Raw genomic sequence first — 20298 nt, 5'->3', positions numbered from 1 at the left:
GCTCTTGTTCTGGTCTATAATTACTTGTAAACCGAGTCAAGCTCTGTTGGGAGATGACCCCGTATATAAATCGAAGACTAGATTAGATTAGATTACTCTTTTGGGTTCTAGAATGTTGCTACTCTTTGGGTTTTGGCCAGGTACTAAGGATGCTGCAGATGATCAGACTGGATGGGCCATTTGGCCTTTATCTGCCATCATGTTTCTATGATTCTATAACCATAAAGTTCTATGACCTCACAATGCAGGTGTAAAGAGCCTTATTAGCCTATAGGAAGAGGAGATGCAAATGTTAAGAGCCTTAGCCAATAGGGAGAGGAGGAGATAGTGGATGCTGCGGATGAACCATTTGGCCTTTATCTGCCATCATGTTTCTATAACCATACAGTTCTATGACCTCACACTACAAGTGTTAAGAGCGTGGAGCGGCATAATAAAAAAAAAGGTCTAAGTCTGTTTTGGGCCTAAGTTGCTAGTTGTCCAAAGTCGGACACGTCCAAAGTCCATTCTCAAAATATACATCCCAAATTTTTATTTTTATTTTTTTTCGAGACTCGTCAACTTCTATATCCAGCTGTTTGATTGTCCAGACCTCTAAGTCATCTATCTTTGTACCCCATTCTCATCCAAAAAATCATCCAAGTCATAAACACCTAGAACAAGACCTTATGGATGTGGGAGGGGCCAGCAAAGTGATGGACTGGACACCCAGGTATGGCAACAAAGTAGTGGGGCACCTTATAGGGCACTGCTGTGAACTTCACAAAAAGGGTGCCACATAAACATCTCACCTTGCAGGTCATGGTGAGCCCCCCAAAACTTACTATACCCACCTGTCTACCACCCCAATAGCCCTTATGGCTGCAGGTGCCACCTATATGGCAGTACAGTAGGGTCTGGGGAGTTTTGGTGGGTGCATATGTTTCACCATGAATGCAGTAGTTAGAGTGGCTTATTGGTCAGGGTCCTCCTCTCTATGGTACATTAGCATATCTCATCAGCACAGAGGTTGATTGTTTGCTTTTAGTATCTAATCCATGAGTCTCTTTATAGGACCTACAGGGACCTCTGAAGAAAACAGTAGTGTTGAAACACAGACCGTGTTGGGTCCAATATTCCCAGTGTTTTAGGTCCTAGACATTTTCATGTGGATTATCAAGTTTTTCAATAAAGCTTTCTTCAGCTATAAAAACATAAGAATAGCCTTACTGGGTCAGACCAATGGTCCATCAAGCCAAGTAGCCCGTTCTCACGGTGGTCAATCCAGGTCACTAGTACCTGGCCAAAACCCAAAGAGTAGCTACATTCCATTATCTCAGAGTAAGCAAGATTCCGGAACCCCAAAGAGTAGCAACATTCCAAACAGAATCCCAAGGAATAGCATGATTCTGGAATCCCAAAGAGTAACAAGATTCTAGAATCCCAAAGAGTGCCACATTCCATGCGGAATCCCCAAAGAGTAGCAACATTCCATTATCTCAGAGTAAGTAAGATTCTGGAACCCCAAAGAGTAGCAACATTCCAAACAGAATCCCAAGGAATAGTATGATTCCGGAATCCCAAAGAGTAACAAGATTCTAGAATCCCAAAGAGTGTCACATTCCATGCGGAATCCCCAAAGAGTAGCAACATTCCATTATCTCAGAGTAAGTAAGATTCTGGAACCCCAAAGAGTAGCAACATTCCAAACAGAATCCCAAGGAATAGCATGATTCCGGAATCCCAAAGAGTAACAAGATTCTAGAATCCCAAAGAGTGTCACATTCCATGCGGAATCCCCAAAGAGTAGCAACATTCCATTATCTCAGAGTAAGTAAGATTCTGGAACCCCAAAGAGTAGCAACATTCCAAACAGAATCCCAAGGAATAGCATGATTCCGGAATCCCAAAGAGTAACAAGATTCTAGAATCCCAAAGAGTGTCACATTCCATGCGGAATCCCCAAAGAGTAGCAACATTCCATTATCTCAGAGTAAGTAAGATTCTGGAACCCCAAAGAGTAGCAACATTCCAAACAGAATCCCAAGGAATAGCATGATTCCGGAATCCCAAAGAGTAACAAGATTCTAGAATCCCAAAGAGTGTCACATTCCATGCGGAATCCCCAAAGAGTAGCAACATTCCATGCTACCGATCAAGGGCAAGCAGTGGCTTCCCCCATGTCTTTCTCAGTAACAGACTATGGACTTTTCCTCCAGGAAATTGTCCAAACCTTTCTTACAACCAGCTACGCTATCCGCAGATGTAAAAACTTGGCAGATACAGTGGTGTACTTTCACTTTTAACAGCCCTAAGGAAGCATCGGTTTCCATTACAATTTCTTGTAGGTCGCTCTATCACTTTTGTGAATCCTAAGTGATAAGAGTAAATAAAACTAGAAGAATGCTCCCCCCCCCCTTTGTATTTTGGACCCCAGCGCTTCAGTTTTGGGGGGTCTTGTTGTATTTTATAATTTCTAAAAGAACCTGAGTTCCTCTGCAACTTCCTCACAGATTTCACTATCTCAGAGCAAATAATTGACTTATCACACCAGAGAGCTCCTCTGGGCCATTCCCAGGCTAGACCTCAATGGTAAGCTCTGAAAGCAGCATGGTGCTGACTGGGGCTGAACTCCCAGCGTGGGGGAGAGAAGGGGTTGCCATGAGGTTACAGGTGCTTTTTATCCGGCCTCCCAGGACAGCGTGCACTTCCTGCTGCTAGAAATTTGTCTGCAAATTTTTGTCACTGAAGAAAGTGCCTGGGTCCATGAGAGATGGGCTCATATGATAACTTGATTAAGGTCTGGGACAGAAGACATGGCCGCTCGGAGCTCTGCTCAAAGGCAGCTCTGCTCTCGGGCCTTAACCTCTCCTCAGGAGATGACACATTTTCACAGTAATTGACCTATTGTCCCTCTGAGTAGCTGCTAATAATTCTTTGAAGCAGATAATTATTCACATAATGGCAAGCATTTTGCGATTCATTCCGGTCCAGTCAGAATTAACGTACATTTGCTCCGTGGATATCTTCAACAAGCCTGAATTCTAACAATAATATGATTTCAAGATCAGGGTTTGTATGCTGCCTTTTTGTAGATACATAAGCACTTTCAAAGCAGTTTACATACAGGTACTCAAGCATCTTCCCTATCTGTCCCAGTGGGCGGCGGAGGGTTAGTGACTCGGCCAGGGTCACAAGGAGCAGTGCGGGGTTTGAACCCACAACCTCAGGGTGCTGAGGCTTTAGCTCTAACTAAGATGATATGTTCAGGGCGGCTTTCCTTTATTGTTCTGTACAGATCATGCTTAGGGCCTCATACAGTTAATCCCTTTAGAAAACTTAAGTGAAATATTCACGTTGCTGAAATAATGTGACACTAGATCAGTGATCTCTCGAAAGAATTACCGTAGATTTTGAGGGTGGATTTCACATGAAAACTATTCCATGTTCAGCATTTCCTTTAAGCTTACACCCAGATATCAGCATTAAATGTTTGGGTAGTACGCAGAACTACCAATGTCTGGATAACTCCCTGGCTCTGTCCAAGCTCAAACCCTAGATCACCTCCACTCAGTGCTATCTGAAAAGTACAGGGTGATCTCTAATGATTTTCATTAGCATTGTAAGCTCTTTGGAGCAGGGACTGTCTTCTTTGTGAATCTGTACAGCGCTGGGTGCGTCTGGTAGCGCTATAGAAAGAATTCATAGCAGTAGTGTGAAGAGTTTCTGTCTCTGGTAACCAGAGCTGAGCTTGTGATGTCATAATGCCTCAGTCCACCAATAAGAGCCAACCTCATCAGTGATGTCACAATGGCTTGATTGTCCTGTACTCCAACTCAGCCAGCAGATTAACCCTTCCCCTTAACTGTATCCATGACATCCTGTTTGTCTGTCTTGTCTGTTTAGATTGTAAGCTCTTTGAAGCCGGGACCGTCTTCTTTGTGACTCTGTACAGCACTATAGAAATAATTCATAGTAGTAGTAGTAGTGTGAAGAGTTTCAGTCTTTGGGAAGCAGAGCTGAACTTGTGATGTCATAGTGCCTCATTCCACCAATAAGAGCCAACCTCATCAGTGATGTCACACTCTGCCCTCCAACCCAGTCAGCAGATTAACCCTTCCCTTAACTGTATCCGTGACATCCTGTTTGTCTGTCTTGGCTGTTTAGATTGTAAGCTCTTTGGAGCAGGGACTGTCTTTGTGTATGGTTCAATCAATGATCTGAAATAATAAGAACATAAGAATAGCCTTACTGGGTCAGACCAATGATCCATCAAGCCCAGTTGTCCATTCTCACAGTGGCCAATGCACAGAATTTTGTTTCTGCAAATTGGCATTTAACGAAATGCTTCAGCTTCAGTGGCAAAACAAAGCTCAGAATTTAGGATGCTTGGACTGAGAACTTTCCAGCACCCCCTCATCCTATACAATAAAACCTAGCCACACATGCGCACTTTTACCTGCGTGGTTCCGTGATCTCTGATCTGTGATCAGTAGGTCTGTGGCGGCAGGAGTGCGCATGCGCGCATATATCGCTCCCTCTCTCTGTGGCCACCAGGACTGGCCTGCAGCACTGGACTCCTTGCTCTCCACCTCCTCAAGCAAAAATTAAAAGCTGCGGTGTCGGCTCCTCTCGCGAGCCGCACCAGCATCGGAGAAGGCTTCTGACGCTGGCGGGGATCGTGAGAGGAGCCGCCGCAGCACTTTTAAACTTTAAAAAAAACCTTCGGCCGCAGGAAGGGAAGGGGGAGCCGACAAAGAAGAGGACTCCAGCCACAGGAACGCAATAAGGGAAGGGAGGGGCATGGAGCAGGCTAGACCGCGGGAAGGGAAGGGGGAGAGGCCGAATGGAGCAGGCCAGATCGAAGCAGGACAGAACGCAGTAAAAGAAGGGGGAGGGGCCAAACGGAGCAGGCCAGATCGCAGTAAGAGGAGGGAAGGGAGGGTGGGGGAAAATGCTGCTACTGCTGCACAGGGACCTGGAGGGGAAGGGATATACCGCTGCTGCTTCAGCACGGGAAAGTGGAGGGGGGAGGAGGAAAATGCTGTTGCTGCTGCACAGGGAAGTGGGGTAGAAATGCTGCTGCACAGGGAAAAGGAGGGAAAGAATGACAGACAGACAGCGGGAGGGAGGGAGACAGAAAGAAAGGAAGAAAGACACAGGGGCAGGGAGAGGGACAGAAAGACAGACAGAGAAAGGGGGCCAGGGAGAGAGAGAGACAGCGGGAGGGAGAGAGACAGAAAGACAGACAGACATATATTCTAGCACCCGTTAATGTAACGGGCTTAATGACTAGTATGTAATAAAAGTGAACCAAGTATAGGACAATCAAGCCATTGTGATATCACTGATGAGGTTGGCTCTTATTGGTAGAATGAGGCATTATGACATCACAGTCTCAGCTCTAGTCACACTACGAGGTGCTGCTGAAAAGTTCTCAGCCCAACCAAGAAGAGAATGACGTGGATATGGCTCAATCAGTGATCTAAAGCAATGTCAAAATTTAGAATTTCGTTTCTGCAAATTGGCATTTAAGGAAATAAAATAACACTCTTTATTGCTTATAATGACTGGCGTTGCCATTCAGCAAATTACATATAATTGGAAGGATTGGAGGAGATTAAATTACAACTTCTGGTGGAATTCTTTATGCCATATCTATAAAATGGAAAGGTTTATTGCATTACAACGGGGTTATTTTAAGAAGTTTCAAGATGTGTGGAATCCATTGACAAAGTATTGTAAAGATTAATTTGAATTTGTTTCCCTTATATTTATCAACTTAAGGTGTAGGGGGGGGGGGGATTTTGTTATTATATGTTATATAGGATACTGGAATATATGGGTGGGAGGGATGAGAAAGGGGGAGGGTTAAGAATTTATGAAATGAATCAACGATTGTTTGTAAGTGATATATTTATTGTTAATGTGAATGAATATATTTAACACTTAATGTAATTTTGAAAATGAATAAAGAATTTAAAAAAAAAAAAGGAATATGGAGCTCTAAATCTCACATGTTTTAGGATTTTTCATATTGGATCTAATGTCAAATGACACGTTTGCTGAGTGTGGCATTGTAGACTGCCATGCAAAGGCGCTGAGCTCAGTTCCCAGGTCAAGTCTTCTGCTTCCCGGCACTGGAGATGTCCAACAAATCCACACTCCCACCAACTTGGCCCCCTCAGAAGAGACGTGAAAGTAACTTTCTTGCACTGAAATCTCCCCAGGAACAAGCAATAATAGATCAGAATTCTGAGCCAAGGCTTCCCTCATTGTGACCTAATGTTTTACTTCCTCTTGCAAGAATTCTCTGGCGTGCCCAGGAGGAGAGGGCCTTCCAGCGTGTGAATGGCTTTGTTCTGCTGCTCAACGAACACCAGAAAGCGTGGGAGCGAGCTTTGGGGGATATGCAGAGAAACCTTGAGCCCACAATCGGACCCCCAAACCTTTATTTTAGAGAGAGGTTGTGGTCTCCCCCTCCTAACAGGTGCAAAACGCCAGGTCTGAGCAGAGGAAGCCGGTGACATGTTCCCATGGACTGTTCCGACGAGGGCATCTGTTTCAAGACAAGGGAGCTCGCAAACCTCATTTTCTCCATTTCTGACGATGAGTGATTACCCCCCTTTTCCATTCATCTCTTCTGATCTCATGTGTGCAAACACGCTCACACAAAAAAAAAAAAGGAACAGAAAAGAAATATAACATACTCAAAATAACCTCCTTAAAAAGGATTACATAGTGTTCACATTAAGATCATGAGTGATCATCGAGGTTTATAACCCAGAAAATCAAAGCTTTAAAGGCCTATAGAGGGGAGGCAAAGGGGTGTTGCACTCTCCTTAGAGATACTTTATCCCCTTTGTCCCCTTTCAGCCTGGCAGTTACTGGATCTAAAGGAAGGAGCTGCTTAACAGTGTGAAGGGGGATTTTAATGGGCCCGAGGGAACAATGAAGGGGCATTCTGTCCAGCATTATTACAGAATCATCCGAAACGCTCCAGAAACATTCCCACTACTTATCATAAGTAGCAGAAAAAAATCTTTCAGTCCTAAAGCAGGTTCCATCTGCCCTTTGGTGTTTTTTTCACCTAAACTTCAAACGGCCCAGCACTCCCCCGGCCCAGTGCACGGCTTTTGTGTTCTGAGGGCTTCTACTTGGACAGTCTAAGGAAAATCAAACAATCCTAAATCTGACATGGCCTTAAACAAACAGGGCTGTATCCCATCCTCTGGGGCCTCACACTGTTCCTCTCACCATCATGGAATGGGAGTTCCCAAACATCATTGAAAACAGGGCACCTAATCAGGAAAGGATTAACTTTTGTTTGGGGGGGGGGGGGGCGGCGGCCGTGCAACCAGCGAGGCTGCAAACCAGGCTGATATGGTGGAACACTGTAGCCACTTCAAAGACACTCTACCATCAAAATAGACACCAATCCGGGTTCTTTGGAACTTTGAGGCCACAGAGCTCAATGCCCCCCTGCGCACACAGGGCACCGCTGATACGCAAAGGCTGTCCTTTTAAAGCAATAGGGAGAATCTCAGTTAAAATTGGTTTGGTTTGTGTCATTTCAGTAGGTGCATGGGGGAGGAGTGATTTTAGGAAGGATTTTTATGTACATAAGGGTTATTTGTGTGCTGTAGAGTTGGGTCCAGTAGGTTTTAGATGGGTTTTGGAAGGCTCACCATACAATATAAGGGAGTTATTTAAGGATGTGTAAGCCCAGACGCATGGCCCCGCCTCGTTCTGCCTCTAGCCCCTCCCCAAAAAGCCTCGTCTCTTTTTTGCCGACCTCCAGGCCACATGCGGATGCATGTGACGTCATCTGCGCATGCTTGTTGAAGGCCCTCCAGACGTGGCTGGAGCTCGGAGCTTTCCAAAAACCGGACAAACTGTCAGGTTTTGGAAAGTCTATCCGGGAACCCAGAAAGTCCTCTAAAAAGAGGATATGCCCAAATTTTCCTGGATGTCTGGTAACCCTAGTTATGGTGAAATGTGTACTTGGGACTTTTTATGTGAAGTTCACTGCAATGCCCTCTAGGGTGCGCCACTGCTCTGCTGAGATGTATGTGTGGCCAGTCTTTTAAAAAATGCTGGCCCTTCCTACATCCCAATGGCTTGATTTGTGCGATTTTATTTTATTTTTGTAATACTTTATTTATAATTTTTTTCCATTAATCAAACAAGCATAATCAACATACTTGAATATAGATTCACAAAACTTAAATAAGTATCAAATAACAGGGGGGGGGCGGGAGGGGGAAAGAAACCTCCCCCCCATATCAAAGAAAAATGTTATTATTTAGTCCACAAATAATAACATGGAGTCAAGAAACAGAAAAAAATAACAAGAAAATATTTAATTACCATGAGAGCATTCTTTTTTTTAAGTTCAGTAAATTTTTATTGGCATTCATAAAAGAAAAAAAACATAACAATAAAAGTGTACATAAGAACATAAGAATTACCGCTGCTGGGTCAGACCAGTGGTCCATCGTGCCCAGCAGTCCACTCACACGGTGTTCCTTAGGTCAAAGACCAGCGCCCTAACTGAGACTAGCCCTACCAGCTCACGTTCTTGTTCAGCAGAAACTTGTCTAACTTTGTCTTGAATCCCTGGAGGGTGTTTTCCTCCACAACAGATTCTGGAAGAGCGTTCCAGTTTTCCACCACTCTCTGGGTGAAGGAAGAACTTCCTTACGTTTATACAGAATCTATCCCCTTTTAACTTTAGAGAGTGCCCTCTCGTTCTCTCTACCTTGGAGAGGGTGAACAACCTGTCTTATCTACTTTGGCTTGAATCCCTGGAGGGTGTTTCCCCCTATTTGAATCCCTGGAGGGTGTTTTCCCCTATAACAGCCTCCAGAAGAGCGTTCCAGTTTTCCACCACTCTCTGGGTGAAGAAGAACTTCCTTACATTTGTACGGAATCTATCCCCTTTCAACTTTAGAGAGTGCCCTCTCGTTCTCCCTACCTTGGAGAGGGTGAACAACCTGTCCTTATCTACTAAGTCTATCCCCTTCAGTACCTTGAATGTTTCGATCATGTCCCCTCTCAATCTCCTCTATTCGAGGGAGAAGAGGCCCAGTTTCTCTAATCTTTCGCTGTACAGCAGCTCCTCCAGCCCCTTAACCATCTTAGTCGCTCTTCTCTGGACTCTTTCGAGTAGTACCGTGTCCTTCTTCATGTACGGCGACCAGTGCTGTACGCAGTACTCCAGGTGAGGGCGTACCATGGCCCGGTACAGCGACATGATAACCTTCTCCGATCTGTTCGTGATCCCCTTCTTTATCATTCCTAGCATTCTGTTTGCCCTTTTTGCTGCCCCCTTTCCCCCGCAACAATCCCCTCCCCCCCTTAGCTTCCCCGCCCCCTTTCCTTCCTACCCAACCTTGTTGCCGCATGTAACTCTGATACATTTCTGCAAAAATGTTCCAACATATCCTTCCTCGTTGCCTTAACTCAGATAAATTGTTGTAAATCCGTGTTCAGATCGGATCTTAATTAATTGATGTGAACCGCCTAGAACTCATTGGGTATGGCGGTATACAAGAACATAATAATAATAATTATGTGGACGGCTTCATCGACTTGTCGATCAGAACTCCCAAGTCCCTTTCCTGGGAGGTCTCTCCAAGTACCGCCCCGGACATCCTGTATTTGTGCATGAGATTTTTGTTACCGACAGGCATCACTTTACACTTATCCACGTTGAACCTCATTTGCCATGTCGATGCCCATTTCTCGAGCTTGATTATGTCACGTTGCAGATCTTCGCAATCCCCCTGCGTCTTTACTACTCTGAATAACTTCGTATCATCCGCAAATTTAATCACCTCGCTCATCGTACCTATGTGTACATCATATACAAATTGGATGGTATAACATTTTCTAAGGTAATGCTCAAGTGGAGTAGTAATGCATCCATGGATACCTAGAATATACAAACAATATATAATACCAAAAGAAAACAATAAGCATAAAGTATATTGTGTGATATAAATGAAAAACCAAGAAAGTATAAAAGTAACTAAGGGAGATGAAAAATCTAGCTGAGATTGTATCATGGTATCACGTAAAACGTTTAAGTGTAAATTTGTAAACCAATAACCATGAGTAAAATGATATCATACGTAGCATACCCAAATGACATGAGCTCTATACTAGAGAACAGGGTCAAGATACCAAGCAGTGCGGTCAATTGTTGAAAGGTGACTAACAAGGAAAAGTGACACTTCAGATGTATTAATCATTCAGATGGAGGATATGGAGATATGGAAAATTCCAACAGTGGAGCCCAAAGCCCATTCGGACTAAAGAAAAGTGATCACGTTAGTCCTTTCTACAGACTGTTGCACTGGTTACCAATTCTATTCAAATTCTCCTGTTTTTGCTACAAAATAACCTGGGGAATGGCCCCCAACTACCTCCTACCTCACTTCAAATTCTACTCCCCCCACCAGATCTACCAGAAACCTCAACCTCTTTGCCTACCCGAAAATCGCAGGCTGCAGATACCGAACCTTCCTGGATAGAACATTCAAGTTTCAAGCTGGTAGACAGCAAACTTGGCTAGGCTACTTCATTGATGTCGCCAGGTTGACCTACAGCGTCTTCCGGAAAGAATTAAAGACCACTTTGTTTACAAAATTCATGTCCTAGCCAGACTTCTCTGCCCACGACCAAAGCTACCTCACCTCACCACGAACTCTTTCTTTCTCACTCTAGGAACCCTATATTCTCCGTATGCTACAATGTCCTCTTCACAATTGTACCCAGCTACTCTCTGGGGTCCGAGCATTTTCAATGTAATATGTAAAAAGTTAAGTTTTATACTGTAATCCAATGTATAATTTTCTTCTAACCAACTTGCACCTTGTAATCACTGACCGCTCAGTGACATCTTATCTAGTTATACACTGTAATTCGCTGACTGTACAGCTTTTCTTCATTGTGTCGCAAGTCGCAAGATTGTGGCGGTATAGAAAAAATAAAGTTATTATTATTATTAAAGTTGCTCAAATCTGCCTATTGAATGGGTTCTGTCAGCAGCTATGCATTCATATTTCGCCGTAAGGCAAACCATAGTCCACCAGGTTCTATACCCCCCATGAGAGCATTCTAAGAAGACCCAGCTGGCAGCCAGTTCACTATATTTATTCAATTTTCAATACCGTTCTCCCAAGGGAGCTCAGAATGGTTTACATGAATTTAGTCAGCTGCTCAAGCATTATTCCCTGTCTGTCCTGGTGGGCTCCCAATCTATCTAATGTACCTGGGGCAATGGGGGGATTAAGTGACTTGTCCAGGGTCACAAGGAGTAGTGTGGGTTTGAACCCACAACCTCAGGCTGAGGCTATAGCTTTAACCAATGCACCACTCTAGAAATCAAAATGTATTAGATGTGAGCCAAGTAAAGGACAATCAAGCCATTGTGACATCACTGATGAGGTTGGCTCTTATTGGTGGAATGAGGCATTATGACATCACAGTATCAGCTCTGGTTACCAGAAACTTTTCATTTTCTATACTGTTCTCCCAGGGGAGCTCAGTATGGTTTACATGAATTTATTCAGGTACTCAAGCAGTTTTCCCTATTTGTCTCGGTGAGTTCACAATCTATCTAATGGACCTGGGGCAATGGTGGGGATTAAGTGACTTGCCCAGGGTCACAAGGAACAGCGTGGATTTGAACCCACAACCTCAGGGTGCTGAGGCTGTAGCTTTAACCACTGCACCACTCTAGAAATCAAAATGTATTAGAAGAGACCCAAGTAAAGGACAATCAAGCCATTGTGACATCACTGATGAGGTTGGCTCTTATTGGTGGAAAGAGGCATTGTGACATCACAGTATCAGCTCTGGTTACCAGAGACAGACACTTTGCACACTATTCATTCAATTTTCTATACTGTTCTCCCAGGGGAGCTCAGAACGGTTTACATGAATTTATTCAGGTACTCTAGCATTTCCCCTGTCTGTCCTGGTGGGCTCACAGTCTATTTAGTGTACCTGGGTCAATGGGGGGATTAAGTGACTCGTCCAGGGTCACAAGGAACAGTGTTCGTTTGAACCCACAACCTCAGGCTGAGGCTATAGCTTTAACCAATGCACCACTCTAGAAATCGAAAGTAGTAAAAGTGAGCCAAGTATGGGACAATCAAGCCATTGTGACATCACTGATGCGATTGGCTCTTATTGGTGGAATGAAGCATTATGATGTCACAATACCAGTTCTGGTTATCAGAGGCTGAAGCTTTTCACACTATTCAGGGGAGCTCAGAACAGTTTACATGAATTTATTCAGGTACTCAAGCATTTTTCCCATCTGTCCTGGTGGGCTCCCAATCTATCTAATGTACCTGGGGCACTGGGGGATTAAGTGACTTGCCCAGGGTCACAAGGAGCAGCGTGGGATTCGAACCCACAATCTCAGGCTGCTGAGGCGTTAGCTTTAACCACTACGCCAGAACCTATTATGAGCTCCCCACCTTCTCTAGCTGCAATAAATTCCAACAATTGTTTAGGCTCAAAAAAAGAAAAAATTTCCCAGCAAATGTAACGCAACACTTTGCCGGAAATTTCAATACAAATGCAGCGCCCAGAGAAACGACTCTCGGTCTATAGGCCATGAAGTGCCTTCTTCTCCGTTGCGTCACGTTTAATACATCAGGAATATATGTATCATTGAGCCCATAAATTGAGCATTAATATATCGAAAATAAGCTTTAAGCATCGACGTCTCTATCAAATTCAAGAGTAAATGTCACCGAAAGAGTAGGAATTTTCCAAGAAATCAATTTTACCTCTAGAAATCTCTGCATCCGTTGGAGTAGAGCTAACTTGTGTGATTTTCTTTTGGACTTTTTTTTTTTTTTTTTTTTAAATAGTTTAATGTGCACAAACACATCTAGAAAATGGCCATTTTTGAACCAAAGAGATGGACGATTTCTATTTTGAAAATGGTCATGTTTGCCACTGGATTTTAGTGCGTGTACCATAAAACGTGCAAACTCAGATTTAGACGTCATAGTGAAAATGCCCCTCTAAATCAATTTAACATATATTATCCTACTAAATAATGCATGTTAAGTTGACTAGTGCACATTTTTAAAATTCAAATACACATTTCACAATTTTTATTAACACATGTAGGTGAAAAGAACAGAGAAAAAGTCCAAAAATTGGGGGATAAGTCCAAAAGGGACCAGTAAAATGAACCAATCTTCTTGCCATTCATTCTTTACCTCTCACCTGTTGACTAATTTTATGACCGAACTCAAGTTCTGACACCTTAGCAAAGTCACTGAAGAAGAATGTTAATATAAATGGTACAAGGGGATGCTGAAAAGGTCTCAGCCCAACCGACCAACTTCCTAAATTCTGAGTGTTATTTTGCCACTTATTTCATTAAGTGACAATTTGCAGAAACGAAATTCTAGGTTTGACATTGTTTCAGATCATTGATTCAACCATATCCACATCATTCTCTTCTTGGCCCTCGTAATGTGAAGAGTTTCAGTCTCTGGTAACCAGAGCTGAGATTGTGACGTCATAATGCCTCATTCCACCAATAAGAGCCAACCTCATCCGTGATGTCACAATGGCTTGATTGTCCTAGACCTGACTCACTTTTATTACATACGAGGGGGTGTTGGAAAGTTCTCAGCCCAACCAACCAACTTCCTAAATTCTGAGCCTTATTTTGCCATTATAGCTTATTTCAATAGGTGCCAATTTGGAGAAACAAAATCCTATGCTTTGACATTGTTTCAGATCATGGATTGAACCATATCTTCTTGGTTGGGCTGAGAACCTTTCAGCACCCCCTTATGCTATCTGGTATGTGGAACTTATGGGTGACATTTTTGTTTTAAGGGAATTATAAAAAGTCTAACATCAAAGATTCAAAGCAAATCTAGAATGGACTTAGTTATATCACAAAAACATTGTGCAGATGTAAATTCCAGCACCTTCTGGCCTAGGTATATGAACAATATCTTCTGGATTCTGGTAATGATCAGTTCATAAAGTGTACTGGTATTTTTCAGAATGTTTTTTTTAAAAAACCTTACATTAAGTGAAAACAGAGATGTCAACAAGAGGCCTCCATGTGTGCTAAATTACAACATGAAGTTATACACAAAAAGGGAATCAAAGTCTGAGGGGAATTTTTTTCTGCCACAAGAACAAAATAATCTGAGATGATGGGGAAATCAACCAGCCTTTGACGTTGAGTGTAATTCTCTAAGGGGCTACTAGATTTAGAGGCTAGGATAGAAACTAAGGCCCAGGTTATCTAAACAGAACCAGTAGGCGCCCAAGCTCAGTTTAAAAAAAACTCTGTTTAAATGACATTTTTAACAGAGTTTCAAGGTGCCTACCGGTTAGGGTTATAAGATGTCCGGGAAAACCCAGATATGGCCTCTTTCTAGAGGACTGTCTGGAGTCTGGATTTTGGAAAGCCCCAACGAGCTCCAGCCGCATCTGGAGGACATCTGAGCAGTCGGGGGTGATGTCGCACACATACGCGAATGTTCCAGGCCCTCCAGACACGGTCGGAGTTTGTCGGAAGAAGAGAGGAGTTTTGTGGGAGCTGGAGGCTGAACTGAGAGGGGCTGGGGTGAAACGGGATGGAACCAAAGATGGAACTGGGCGGGACCGGAGGTGGAACAGAGTGGGGCAGTGACCTTTCGCTCTCCGTTCATATCACCCAAGTAGTATCCGCCTTGTTCTATTACATCCAGCAACTATAGAAAACCAGATGATACTTCTCAGGACTGGACTTCTCTCAATTACTCTGTACCTTCGTCCTCTCCCATATAGACTACTGCAATGCACTCCTCAAATGGTCACTACAGAAAACCTCCGTAGACTACAACGAGAACAAAATGCCGTCATTCGACTCCTAAAGAATGTCCACATACGAGACCTGATCGCCCTGGTGTTGCGCGCTGCCCACTGGCTGCCGATCGACAAACGATGTATATCGAAAGGCCTAGTAATTGCCTACAAATACCTTACATGGCATAAATGCGCATGAGTTGAGTCTCTTTCATTTGAAATGAGAAGGCATAGGATGAAGTTAAGAGGTGATAGAGTCAAGAGTAATCTAAGGAAATGCTTTTTTTTTGTAAATCTTTGTTGATTTTTAAACTTTGATAGTGCAATACAAATGGTAAATCATACAAACTGCAGTATCCCCAGTTTTAATATGTTTTTATGTAAATTTTATATTGTACACCGCTTAGAAACCTGATTAAGCGGTTTAAAAAATCTTTTAATAAACTTGAAAAACACACTATTAACTATACAATTAATACATTAAACAATCATTTTCTCCCCTTCTTATCTTAATTATTAAAACAATAATACATATGATATGATTTCAATATTATAATGAAATACGTTTCCCTCCCCCACTCCTCCCCCTCCCTGGATGTGCAAGGACTCTAATGGAAAAAGGAAGAAAGAAACATCACCCTAATTATAATGCAATAAAATTAGTTAATGGGCTCCATACATCATTAAAGGACTTATTGGTCCCCAAACGGTCCGCCATCATCCTTTCATACTTATACGTAGTACACAGTTACCCAACAAAAAGTAAAATTAATCCTATCATGGTTTTTCCAATTACGAGTAATCAGCTGAACCCTTATTCCTATCAAGATCATGAAAAGGCGACTTTTATATTTATCTAAAGTAGGTTTAACATGAAGTAGTGTACCACATATTATCGCCTGGTATGACAAGGGGATGAATGATTCAAGAATGAGATTAATTTGTCCCCAAATTGACTTCCAGAAACCAAGTATCAATGGACAAAAATATAACAGATGATCCAAAGTCCCTATATTAATATGAGGAAATGCTTTTTAACAGAAAGGGTGGTAGATGCGTGGAACAGTCTCCCAGAAGAGGTGGTGGAGACAGAGACTGTGTCTGAATTCAAGAGGGCCTGGGATAGGCACATGGGATCTCTCGGAGAGAGGAAGAGATAATGGTTACTGCAGATGGGAAGACTGGATGGGCCATTTGGCCTTTAGCTGCCATCAAGTTTCTATAATCAGAAAGTTCTATGACCTCACAATGCAGGTATAAAGAGCCTTAGCCTATAGGAAGAGAAGATGCAAATGTTAAGAGCCTTAGCCAATAGGGAGAGGAGGAGAGAGTGGATGTTGCGGATGGGCCATTTGGCCTTTATCTGCCATCATATTTCTATGTTTCTATAACTATAAAGCTCTATGACCTCACAATGCAGGTGTAAAGAGCCTTAGCCTATAGAAAGAGGACATGCAAATGTTAAGAGCCTTAGCCAATAGGGAGATGAGGAGAGAGTGGATGCTGCGGATGGGCCATTTGGCCTTTATCTGCCATCATATTTCTATGTTTCTATAACCATAAAGCTCTATGACCTCACAATGCAGGTGTAAAGAGCCTTAGCCAATAGGGAGAGGAGGACACAGTGGATGCTCTGGATGGGCCATTTGGCCTTTATCTGCCATCATGTTTCTATAACCACAAAGCTCTATGACCTCACAATGCAGGTGTAAAGAGCCTTAGCCTATAGGAAGAGGAGATGCAAATGTTAAGAGCCTTAGCCAATAGGGAGAGGAGGAGAGAGTGGATGCTGCGGATGGGCCCTTTGGTCTTTATCTGCCATCATGTTTCTATAACCATAAAGCTCTATGACCTCACAATGCAGGTGTAAAGAGCCTTAGCCTATAGGAAGAGGAGATGCAAATGTTAAGAGCCTTAGCCAATAGGGAGAGGAGGAGAGAGTGGATGCTGCGGATGGGCCCTTTGGTCTTTATCTGCCATCATGTTTCTATGCTTCCAAACCTAAGCATAAACATCCAGACTGCACTTGCAGAATCCCACTGCTTAATATGTCTTTCTCACAAAGCAAAAATGTCTCCTTTTCATAACATACATAAGGCTGTTTTAAATTATGCTGCTGTAATTCTCTGTGGCTCTGAGGGCTCCAAAACACAGGATTATTTTTCAGTCCCCCCAACACTCCTCCTCCGTTCACCTTCTTCATAGCCCCACCCAGACCATCAACATTTTAAAGACTGCAAAAAAAATCAGAATCACCTGTGCTGAAATCAGCCATTTCTTTTCCCGAGGAGCCAAATGTGTAAATCACTCCTTAATCTCCCAGCATGTCGCCTGCCAGGAAAAACACAAGGCTCCAATCTGTTCTTCATTAGGCTGAAGCTCTGGGCCTCTCTTTGGCCGTCTTTTCTCCTCCGTCCTGCCCGGATCTACCACTTTCCAGCAACTGCAGAGTATCTCTGGGAGAAGGAATCAGCCCTCTTTCTTCATGGACATGCTGTCACCTCACCCAGATGATCCAGTGTTGCTTTTGAATTTGCACTATTGCAACCCTGGAGATGTATCCCAATTCAACTTCAATGCGGCCTGACCAGGAGTGGATCAGCATTCTCCGTAACTATGGTTCTCCTAGGACAGGGATGTCAAAGTCCCTTCTCGAGGGCCACAATCCAGTCAGGTTTTCAGGATTTCCCCAATGAATATGCATGAGATCTATTAGCATACAATGAAAGCAGTGCATGCTTTCATTGTATGCTAATAGATCTCATGCATATTCATTGGGGAAATCCTGAAAACCCGACTGGATTCCGGCCCTGGAGGACCGGAGTTGTCCACCCCTGCTCTAGAGGCTCTAGGTCAGGGGTGTCAAAGTCCCTCCTCGAGGGCCGGAATCCAGTCGGGTTTTCAGGATTTCCCCAATGAATATGCATGAGATATATTTGCATGCACTACTTTCATTGTATGCTAATAGATCTCATGCATATTCATTGGGGAAATCCTGAAAACCCGACTGGATTCCGGCCCTGGAGGACCGGAGTTGCCCACCCCTGCTCTAGAGGCTCTAGGTCAGGGGTGTCAAAGTCCCTCCTCGAGGGCCACAATCCAGTCGGGTTTTCAGGATTTCCCCAATGAATATGCATGAGATATATTTGCATGCACTGCTTTCATTGTATGCTAATAGATCTCATGCATATTCATTGGGGAAATCCTGAAAACCCAACTGGATTCCGGCCCTGGAGGACCGGAGTTGTCCACCCCTGCTCTAGAGGCTCTAGGTCAGGGGTGTCAAAGTCCCTCCTCGAGGGCCACAATCCAGTCGGGTTTTCAGGATTTCCCCAATGAATATGCATGAGATCTATTTGCATGCACTGCTTTCATTGTATGCTAATAGATCTCATGCATATTCATTGGGGAAATCCTGAAAACCCAACTGGACTGCGGCCCTCGAGTAGGGACTTTGACACCCCTGTCCTAGGACAAGCAAGATGAGTCAGATGTCCCAACAGCTCCCATTTATCCTGCTGTCCACGGAGAACCTAGGTTACAGGTAAGTAACTACACTGTACCAGATTTTACTACTGTAAAATCCGGACCCATGCCCCCCCCAGACCCTCTCAGATACACAAAGCCCTGCCCCGTTACGCCCAAGTCACACCCCACCCTCACCCCCAGCCCCGCCCCCTCAACCTGTTCTCCTGTTTCGAGCCACGTCGGGAGGGCATCTGCGCATGCATAGGTATAACACGATGATTTCACATGCATGCATGTGATGTCACCGCATTGCATACGATGAGCTCTGTAGAACCAAATACAGCACGCTGCTGAAAATTAGGGAGATAAGTACAGCTTTGACTCTATATTTGCCAGCATGATAGCCGTGAAAGCGATTTTGTTTTCCAGCTAATCCTGGATGCAGGATGAGACATTTAAATTGATTTTACTAAGACTGTGGTCTATATTTATAATTCACACTAAGGAAGAACACAGTACGTCACTTCATAGAAAAGAGAGGTCCTGGGATGTTCACGTGTTTCTACCAAGTTGGGTTAAACAAGACTCAACAATTCTTAACAAACAGATTTCCCTTATATGAGTTGTGAAAACTGAGGACTCTCATTCACTAATATTATTATTATTACTAGGGGGATGGATTATTGTGATTTTGAGGTTTTGCCTCCTTTGTACGAACTCATTATATCTTTATTCCCTACAGTCTCTTCATTTGCATTGGACAAATGGGTTTGTTGGTTTATATCAGTGGTTCCGAAAACCTGTCCTGGGGGACTTCCAGCCAGTCAGGTTTTCAAGATATCCCTAATGAATATGCAAGATAGAGATTTGCATACCTGTCACTTCCATTATATGCAAATCTGCTCCATGCATATTCATTAGGGATATCTTGAAAACTTGACTGGCTGGGGGTCCCCCAGGACAGGATTGGGAACCACTGCCCTAGAGTTTTCCTGAACTGAAGTCATAAAAGTCTAGCACAGAGGTTCCCAACCCTATCCTGGAGGACCCCCAGCCAGTCAGGTTTTCAAGATATCCCTAATGAATATGCATGAGAGAGATTTGCATACCTGTCACTTCCATCATATGCAAATCTCTCTCATGCATATTCATTAGCGATATCTTGAAAACCTGACTGGCTGGGGGGTCCACCAGGACAGGTTTGGGAACCACTGGTTTATATTCTTCCATCAGGGGATCGTTTTTTTTTTGTTTAAAGCAGTGTCTCTCGGGGCGGCGTGCTAACAGGTTGATAGCTACGCTCCACCGTGCCTTGCTATTCCTTAGCTGTTACCTTTTAGAAGAAGAGCAACTGCAAAAACATTAAAATTGGACATTTTTAAAGAATGGCAGGATCTAATGAGTAAAACTGTCTTGTATAATAAATGTATTACCAATGCTTGTGAATTATCTAATCCAGTGGTTCCCAATCCAGATTTTCAGGCTAGCCCTAATGAATATGCATGGAGCAGATTTGCATGCCAGGCTTCCCTTTATTACCCCAATGTATTAGGTAATTTCTTTCTCTCATGTATTCCTTCCCGATGCTCCCCTAATTATTATGTAATTTCCTTCTTCTGGCATTGTGTAATTCGCTGATTGTCCAGCCTTCTTTCTATGTGAACCGCCTAGAAGTCAGTTTGACTATGGCGGAATAGAAAAATAAAGTTATTATTATTATTATTATTCTATTATATGCAGATCTCTCTCATGCATATTCATTAGGGATAGCCTGAAAATCTGACTGGCCTGGGGGTCCTCCAGGACAGGGTTGGGAACTATTGGATTAGATAATTCACAAGCATTGGTAATAAATTTATTATACAAGACAGTTTTACTCATTAGATCCTGCCATTCTTTAAAAATGTCCAATTTTAATGTCTTTGCAGTTGCTTAAAATCTCTCTTTCAGCCAACAAAGGCACAAGCCATCCTTTGGGAGTTTTTTTTGGCAGGTTTCTCTTTG

Source organism: Geotrypetes seraphini, chromosome 9, assembly GCF_902459505.1.
Source record: "Geotrypetes seraphini chromosome 9, aGeoSer1.1, whole genome shotgun sequence".
Classification (NCBI taxonomy): domain Eukaryota; kingdom Metazoa; phylum Chordata; class Amphibia; order Gymnophiona; family Dermophiidae; genus Geotrypetes; species Geotrypetes seraphini.
This window is presented reverse-complemented; position numbering follows the sequence as displayed.